At 44.0% G+C, this 9,414-nt stretch overlaps 1 non-coding gene across 1 annotated transcript; it reads left to right on the forward strand.

The window, feature by feature from the left end:
• Positions 1-8,301: 8,301 nt before the first annotated feature.
• On the forward strand, positions 8,302-8,404 carry LOC123232667. The gene has a single exon (XR_006505194.1). It is a non-coding gene; the product is annotated as a U6 spliceosomal RNA (small nuclear RNA).
• The last annotated feature ends 1,010 nt before the right edge of the window (positions 8,405-9,414 follow it).

A 9,414-nucleotide genomic window follows, 5' to 3' on the forward strand; every position in this document is an offset into this window, starting at 1 on the left:
TAATCCTTATCACGGTGGCACCCCAGTGGAGAGGGCCATAACTAGGGTGGAGTTACCAGGGCTTTGCCCAAAGGGCACTGACGGCATTTTCAGCCCTTCAGCCATATGAAACAGCTGAACTTAGGACCTACAAGTAGAACAATTAGGTAAGAACCATTTTGAAAGACTTAAGAACTCTGCTCATTACCATGACCAACCATAATTCCAGAGGACCCACTTCCTGCCAAGAGCTGTAGGCTCAATCCAGAGAATGAGTCGGCATTTTTGGATGTAGGGTGAATTTGTTTTGCTTGATTATGCATAGTTATCACAAGGTTTGTTTGTTTTTTTCTTTTCCCAGTGGAGGGTGGAAAGGGAGAGGAAGAGAAATTCTTATTAGAAAAAAAATTAAATTTCATTTAAAAATTGTCCATGAAGGAGAAAATAAAAGCAATTAATTGAAAAAAAGAATAATTCATTAAAGTGGGAAGCTACCAAATGCTATACTTCCTCCTTCCCTCAAGGTATCCCTTGGACCCTCTTCTTTTCTCCCTCTATGATGATTTCATCTGTTCCCATGGATTCCATTGTGATCTCTATGCAGATGATTCTCAGATCTGTTTATACAGATCTAATCTTTTTCTCAGACTCCAATTCTGGATCAACAACTGCTTATGGACATCTTTAATTGGATGACCCTTAGACATCTTAAATCCAGCATGTCCAAAACAGAACTCATTATGTTTTTCCCTAAATCCTCCCTTCTTCCCAATTACCTACCCTATTACTAATCAGAGGCTCTTCCATCCTTCTGGTACCTCGGGCTGCAATCGTGGAGTCATTCTTAACTCAACCAACTCTCTCATCCCAATCCACCCATATCCAATCTGTTGCCAGCTTCTCTTGTTTCTACCGTTCACAATTCACATCCCTCCTTGCCCTCAAAGAGCTTATGGTCTAATGAGGGTGAATAATATGCAAACACAGATGACTGTCATACCCCATATTATAGCTTTCCGTGGATCAATGTAGAGCATATAAAAATGTCATTTTAGCAGATTTTTATTCATTAAAAAAATGGCATTGTATGTAACATTCTATAAAGCAATTGTAATAATAATGAGAGCCAGTAACCAACATTATGATAGAAGGGAGAGACAACTAGGGATGAGATTTACCCAGCAGTCTCTCTGGTCTCTCAACTGTCAGTAACTGTCAGCAACTCCTTCTCTGGCTCCTTTTGTCCCATCCCCCTTGCACAAATCCAATCCTTACACAATGAAGGGAAGTGTCTTCATAGCTCTTTTTTGGGGGCCAAGCTTATTCTTTGTAATTTTGCAAATTCATTCTTTTTTTTTTAAGACCCTCCATCTTAGAATCAATACTGTGTATTGGTTCCAAGGCAGAAGAGTGGTAAGGGCTAGGCAATGGGGGTGAAGTGACTTGTCCAGGGTCACACAGCTGGGAAGTGTCTGAGGCCAGATTTGAACCTAGGACCTCCCATCTCTAGACCTGGCTCTTAATCCACTGAGTTACCCAATGCTCCCACCTATAATTTTTAATACTTTCTTTCTTTCTTTCTTTCTTTTAAACCTTCACCTTCCATCTTAGAATCAATACTGTGTGTTGGTTCCACAGCAGAAGAGTGGTAAGGGCTAAGCAAATGGGGTTAAGTGACTTGCCTAGAGTCACACAGCTAGGAAATGTCTGAGATCAGATTTGAACCCAGGACTTCCCATCTCTAGGCCTAGCTCTCTAACCCAGCTGCCCCTTATGCCTATCAACTTACTATTCTGTGGTATATGGCTGTAGAAAAATCACTTCACCCTCCCACTTCAGTTTCCTCAATCTATAAAATGAAGAGGTTGGACTAGATTTCCTCTGAGATCCCTTCCAGCACTAGACCAAGAGTTGAGTTGGCCTGCAACATCTCTTCCATTCTGACATTCTACTTTTTTAAGATCCTGCCCAGATCTGGCATTCATTTTGTGCTCTAAGAACTTTTCCCATTCTGACATTCCCTGACATTAGGAGCTTCCATAACTACTCCCCTTTGTGGGGGTGTTGGGTCATTTCCAGTTTCTTGCTATTCATAGCACTTCAGTGAACATCTTTATTCAGATTACTTTTTTCCCTTTAAGATATTTTTGGGGTTATTCCCCAAAGTGGAAGATTCAGGTCAAAAGCTACAAGAATAGCTTTTTAGCTCCTATTACATATTGCCAGATGGCTCTCTAGAAAGATAGAAATGACTTACAGAGCTGCCCCTCAGCCCTCCAGCAACATCTGCAAGTACATTTTCCTCCCTGCAGTCTCTTGAATATGGGGCTTTGAAATCTGGATTTATATTTGATAGTTGGATAGGTAAGCAAAATTTAAAAAAAATTTTTAATCTAATCAAAAGCAATCAGTCAACAGGTATTTATGAAATACCTACTATGTGCCAAGCACTATGATCGGTGCTGGGGACCCAAAGATAAAAATATAACAATCCCTACCCTTGAGGAGTTTACATTTTATTGGAAATAACAGCGTTGATGCCTTATTCTTGAACACTCCACAGATACAATCTGTTGCCAATTCTTATTGTTTCTATATTCACAACAACTTTCCTATATGCCGCCTTCTCTCTCCACTCACCCAGACCTGATCCTAGTTTTATTGCTTCCCACCTGGGCTTCAGGAATGTGACCTTTCCAGAGCGATTCCCTAAAGGGCAAGCTGGCTACATATATTATGTATATATATATGGCATACAATGTATACAGATATTTATACAGATACTCGAGTAGGTATACAATATGTCTGTCTGTTGTATACGATATACATTTGTCAAAGTCTTCCCGGCAATGCTGTCTTCATTCAGTAAACTCCAGCGGATTCTGCTTTTCTATCTTATTACCTGCCATTGTCCTCTACACTCTCTACTGTCCCTGCCTCCTTGCTATTCCTCAAGCACCACATTCCTGTCTCGAAGCCTTTGCCTAGGTTGTTTTCCATGCCTGGAATGCTCTCTGTCCCCCCCCTCCTGGTTTCCTTCATCTTCTGCAAGTGGGTTTTCCTGCTCCCCCAGCTGCCAGTACCTTCCCTTCCAGGGTTTTCTTGTATCTGCTTAGTATATGGGGTTTTGGAAGGGAATATTTACACATTCATAGACACATGCATATAAAATATATGTTATGTATATATATAACATATACATATATTTCTATAAATACATGAGTATTATATCATACGTCTATATATTATATCCTATATATTTGTGGTATGTATGTCATCTCCCCCATTAGCATCCTTGAGGGCAAGAGTAGTATTTTTTTCTTTGTGTCCCCAGCTCCAAGCACAAGGTGTATCAGATGCCTGCTAAGAGCCTGCTTCACCCAGCTCCCAGCACAGCACCTACACATAGTAGGTACCTACTAAGAGCCTGCTTCACCCAGCTCCCAGCATAGCACCTACACACAGTAGGTGCCTGCTAAGAGCCTGCTTCACCCAGCTCCCAGCACAGCACCTATACACTGTAGGTACCTACTAAAAGCCTGCTTCACCCAGCTCCCAGCACAGCACCTACACACAGTAGGTACCTATTAAGAGCCTGCTTCACCCAGCTCCCAGCACAGCACTGACACACAGTAGGTGCCTATTAAGAGCCTGCTTCACCCAGCTCCCAGCACAGCACCTACACACAGTAGGTACCTATTAAGAGCCTGCTTCACCCAGCTCCCAGCACAGCACTGACACACAGTAGGTACCTATTAAGAGCCTGCTTCACCCAGCTCCCAGCACAGCACCTACACACAGTAGGTACCTATTAAGAGCCTGCTTCACCCAGCTCCCAGCACAGCACTGACACACAGTAGGTACCTATTAAGAGCCTGCTTCACCCAGCTCCCAGCACAGCACCTACACACAGTAGGTACCTATTAAGAGCCTGCTTCACCCAGCTCCCAGCACAGCACCTACACACAGTAGGTACCTATTAAGAGCCTGCTTCACCCAGCTCCCAGCACAGCACTGACACACAGTAGGTGCCTATTAAGAGCCTGCTTCACCCAGCTCCCAGCACAGCACCTACACACAGTAGGTGCCTATTAAGAGCCTGTTTCACCCAGCTCCTAGCACAGCACCTACACATAATAGGAACCTAATAAGTGTTTGCTTCCTAGACAAGGAGGATATTTTGAAAATTATATGTCGAATTTATTATATACCTTTAAAAAAATAAAAAAAACCTGAAGTGGAGGCTCCCAGTAACCTTTTTTTGGTACTGCCTATGTACATGAACATGCTATTTTGGGGTTAAGTTCAGAATTTTAAATTCAAAAAATCAATAAATGCTTGCTTATTTTGTGTATGTGTGTATGTATATTATATAAATGTCTATGTATAAAAGTAAATGTGCACCAACTAAATACAAAAGTTCACAGGGGTAGGTGGTGGGGTGGGGTGGGGTGAGGGGGACCTAGCAGGCAGCAAGGAAGGTCTCCATTTATTCTGGATCCCAATTGTTTGTCTCCTTCAAAGCTCTCCAAGTCTCTACCCTTCTCCTCTCTCTCATCCTATAAATAACCCCTCCAGAAATGCCTCCCAGGCTCTCTCTGTTCCAGCTCCCCAGTACATCCCCTGGCAACCTCTTTTGGTCTCAAAGACCATAAAGCAAGAACCCAGGAGGCCTGGGGAGTTTCTAGCACCCAACCTAGGGGAAATGGCTCTCATATTGTATTCTCACCCAGAAATGTTCTCCTTCCTGCTGCTCTGTAAGCCCTTCCTCTCCTGACCTGGGTCTTATTTCTCCGGGGAGGGTGCCACTTGTTTCATGACAAGTCCTGGCCCTCCTTCTGAATTATGTGCTCACTGGAGACCATGGGGCTCTTGGGCTGTCCACACTCACTTGTCACCCAGCCAAAGATAGACTTTGAGCTTCTCTAATCTTTCCTCGTAGCCCGAGCCAGCCCCTGCCCCATCGTCTCTCCCCTCAGCTCCTTAGTCAAATTAAGAGAATGAAGAGGATTTTGATAGAGTCACTAAATGTGTTTTTGGAGGACAGGAGGCAGGAGAAAAGAGGATGAAGAGGGAAGCGGGTGAGATTCCTGGTTGGAGTGTGGTCTCTAAAGCATCTTCTTCCTAACGGAAACAGCCTAGGAAGGCCCTTAAATCATTTCTTCTTGGATGGGGCCTCAGCTGTCCCAAAGAACTCTCCATATACATTATCTCATTAGCTAAGGAGCCCACAGAAATTCCACAAGACCATCCCCACTGAGCTCAAGGGATTTCCCATGGCTCTGTGGTGGGCAGAAACTACTGTGTGAGCCCAGAAGAATTGGAGGGGGCCAGCCGTGCCTCTGTGAGTGAACCTGGGGTGGAGGCAGAAGGAGGTTCATGGCACACTTTCCCCTATTTTATGTCCACAAAGAAGTTTTAAAGGAAATTATTCCTGAGAGTCATTGTCCCTGCCATGCCTTCGGGCACCTTCCTTGTTAGGGTCAATGAGTTCAGGCTCAGTTTTTGGAAGGAAGCTTCCATCTTGTAACTCAAGCCACTGAGGCTTCGAGATGGGGAGCCTGTGGGGTTCCTGGGGTGCTTCAGGACAATGCTAGGCATGAATTTGAACTTCAAACCCATCTCCTTTCTCAGACCAGGAACTCACACCCCAGTGCAGCAGCCCTTAACCTGGAGGTAATGATATTTTTCTTTCCCTCTAATTGGTTTCCCGTGTCATCCCATGTATTTTATTTTGTGCATTTAAAAGCATGACTCTGAGAAGGCCCCGTACGTTTCACAGACTCTCCATGGGGTCCTTAAGGAGAAAAGGATTAAGAATTCCTGTACAAATGTCGGGGAGATCCAATCCTGGACATCTTGGAGAAATCGAACCTTCATATGATCAAAAGTGCTTATAATAAAAGCTCGTCGACTGACACTTGACTGAATCGAGTGTGCGGTTTATATGAAGTTATTATATGAGAATAAGAAATGCCGCCCCCCACCCCCACCCCGGGAAGAAATAGTAGAGTGGCCGGGCCTTCTGGCATCATGGCAGCTACTTCCTGGATAACATTCTGATTTCTTCCCCAAGCTCAGAAGCTACATGTTTGGGTCGCTTCACTCCAGGGCAACCAGAAGACCTAAAGCTGCCTCTGAGCCCCTGAAACTCAGAGAAGCTCCCACGGTCTAGCTGGGTTTGCGGACCAATGCCTGGCAGAACAAGGAGAGGAAGAAAGGGGGCCAGAGTCCCTCAGTAGCCTCAACTTGGACTTGGGGCCTGAGGTGGGAGCTCCAAGGACAAATCCTTTTCATTATCATCTCAGCTCCTGGTAGGGGCCAAAGAAAGACCTGAGAGTGAAATACGAAGGTAGCTTCCCAGCAGCCCATGGAAACTTTATGTCCTGGATAGTGTCAACACTGAAGTCACTGAGAAATTAAAACAGGACCATGCAGTGCTTACACCCTATCTCCCAGGCTTGTTGTGGGCAAAGAGCCTCTTCTACCTTATAGGGTCATTGAAAGGCGAGCGGTTATGGCTATTATGTTCCCTGTGTATAATTAATAGATTATATAAAAAGTATGAGGCACGACTCCTGCCTCCCCGAAGAGTTTGAAGTCTTGTTGGAAAGACTCTTCTGGTCTCCCGGTCTCGTAACCCTGGCGATGGTCTCAACTCATCATTCTCCCTCATCTCACATATCCAGCTAATTGCTGGTTACTGTCGTTCCTACTCTATAACATCTCGTGTATAGATCCCTCCTCTTCACTCACAGCCGTCACCCGAGTTCAGTTCTTCATTGTCTCCCACCTGGAATATTGCCGGAGCTTCCTAACTGGTCTCGCCTGCCTGCCTCGGGTTTCTCTCCACTCCAATCCATCCCACAAATCAATAAGTCAACAAGTACCTTCTGTGTGTCTGGAACTGTGACAAATTCTGGGGATACAAAGAAAAAAAATGGCAAACACACACACACAGAGCTACCAAAGTGATTTTCCTTATTTACCGATCTGATTATGTCTCTCTCCAACTCAATAAACTCCAATGGCTCCCTACTACCTCAGGAATAAAACATAAACTCCCCTGTTTGGGACTTTACAACTTTGTCCTTCACCACTCGGCCTCATCCTACATTTTCCCAGCCTCGTAATATTCCCCTTCTTGCATGCTTCAATCCAGACAAACCATCCTTTATACTGGCTACACAATACTCCATTTCTCATCTCCGTGCCTTTGCCCTGGCCATCCCCCATGCCTAGAAGGCACTGCCTCCTCACCTTCCCTTAGGAGAATCACTTCCTTGGAGAGCAACCGATGCCTCTTCTTCTCCACAAAGCCTTTCCTGACCCCCCCAGTTGCAAGTGTTCTCCCTCCATAACTAATTTATGTTTCACTAATCTTGTATTTGTTTTATATTTATTCTTCTCTCTCCATAACTACTTTATGTTTCACTGATCTTGTATTTGTTTTATATTTATTCTTCTCTCTCCATAACTACTTTATGTTTCACTGATCTTGTATTTGTTTTATATTTATTCTATACGTTTGTCAAAACTCATGTGTGAACTGGCCTCAAAAGAATGTAAGCTCCTCAGGGTCAGGAATGGCTTTATTCTTAGTATTCGTAAACTCAACATTTAATATTGGGTCCAGTGACCAAAAGTACTTAAAACGCATTAGCTGGGTAAGTCTGCAATAGGTAAAATGAACACATAGGAAACAACGGTGAACGATATCCTTATTTAATTTATTTAATATGTTGGTGGATCTGTGACTTCACTGCTTTCATTGGTACAGATTGCAATCATCCATACTTGTTCATGCTGATGAGCTTCTTCTCTGTGTCCTCCCATCCTTCCCCCAGAGAGAATCCACCCATGGCATTGGAGGTCTCCGGCTGACTCTTCCCATATTTCATGGGTCCTGATACAGCACTGGAGCCATCCATCTGTTAGTCTTCAATCTTGTCACTTGCCTGGCCCAGCTCTTTTAAGCAATCAGATTTCCTTGATGAGATCTTTTAGGTCACTTAATTGTGTTGAAGTTATTATTGGAAATACAGCCTGCTCACACCCATCATGTGTCTCTCTCGCTGCCCTTTGCATGACCTGAAGCTCTGAATCTTCAGAGATCATGGTGTTCCAGGGTGTCCCCTAGGAGAAGGGGCTATGTAATTAAAGCCCTCAATTGGGCTGCACAGATTTCAAGTGTGGTAGGCAGAAAAGAGAGCTATTCCCAGAGATGGTCTCATAGAAGAAGCAGTCTCTGAGCTGCTTCTCAGATGGATGGATGGATGGATGGATGGATGGATGGATGGATGGATGGATGGTTGAAAAAAAAAGCTTCAGCAGCACATATACTAAAATTGGAACGATACAGAGAAGATTAGTATGGCCCCTGCACAAGGATGACATGCAAATTCGTGAAGCGTTCCATATTTAAAGAAAAGAAAAAGAAAAAAAAGCACCTATTAAGTCCCTACTTCATGCAAAGCATTGGGGATACAAATAGAAAAGCAAGACATTCCCTAAGTTCAATTCTTCCCTTCCCCATAGATCTGACAGGTATACTGTTCTACATTCACATCACTTACTTATAATATCACTCTTTATATTTAAGTCATATACCCATTTTGAATTTATCTTGGTATAGGTTCCCTAACTTCAGGGAGCTCACTTTCTTGTTGTTGTTGTTTTTTTTCCCCCCACGTCTAACTCTTAAAAAAATTTTTTTTTTAATTGAGGGCAGCCAGGTGGCTCAGTAAGAGCCAGACCTAGAGACAGGAGGATCTGGGTTCTGCTCACTTCACTTTGCATCAGTTCATGGAGGTCTTCATTAAATCATCCTCCACAACATTTCTTATCGCACGGTAGTATTCCATTATCATCACAACTTGTTCAACCATTCCCCAACTGATGAACAGCCCTCAGTTTCCAGTTCTTTGCCTCTAGAGGAGCTCAGGGTCAAATGAGGGAGACAACAGGCAAACAACCTCATATATACAAGATATATACCAGAATGGGGCAGCTAATGGCTAGGGTGCCGATGGGGAGTCCAAAATACTCCCACCCTCTCAGGTTTCCAAAGTTTTCTCTGATCAAGGTGAATGCAGGAGGGAGGATACCTAAAGCTAGGACTCTTCTCTCTGTCTCTCCCAACCCCCATCAAACAGTTCCTTCTCAGTGACTTGGTTGGACCAGTTGCCTGTCCTCTCCTTTCCCAGGTACTTGCGTGAGCACCTGAATGAGCTCAGCGTTTTTCTGCAAGTCTCGAGAGCATGACCACTCCAAACAGACTTCCTGTGCCCTGCCTCACTTCTTGAAATACGCTTGGTTGAGATGTGCCTTTGAATGGCTGATTCCACAGATGTGCTAGACTGAATTCACCCCTAGTTTGCCCTTCTGGACTAAGTAGGCAAGTCTAGGGTAACTGCTCAATTGGTGGACCTCCAT

The sequence above is a fragment of the Gracilinanus agilis genome, chromosome 1 (genome assembly GCF_016433145.1).
Source record: "Gracilinanus agilis isolate LMUSP501 chromosome 1, AgileGrace, whole genome shotgun sequence".
Classification (NCBI taxonomy): Eukaryota; Metazoa; Chordata; class Mammalia; order Didelphimorphia; family Didelphidae; genus Gracilinanus; species Gracilinanus agilis.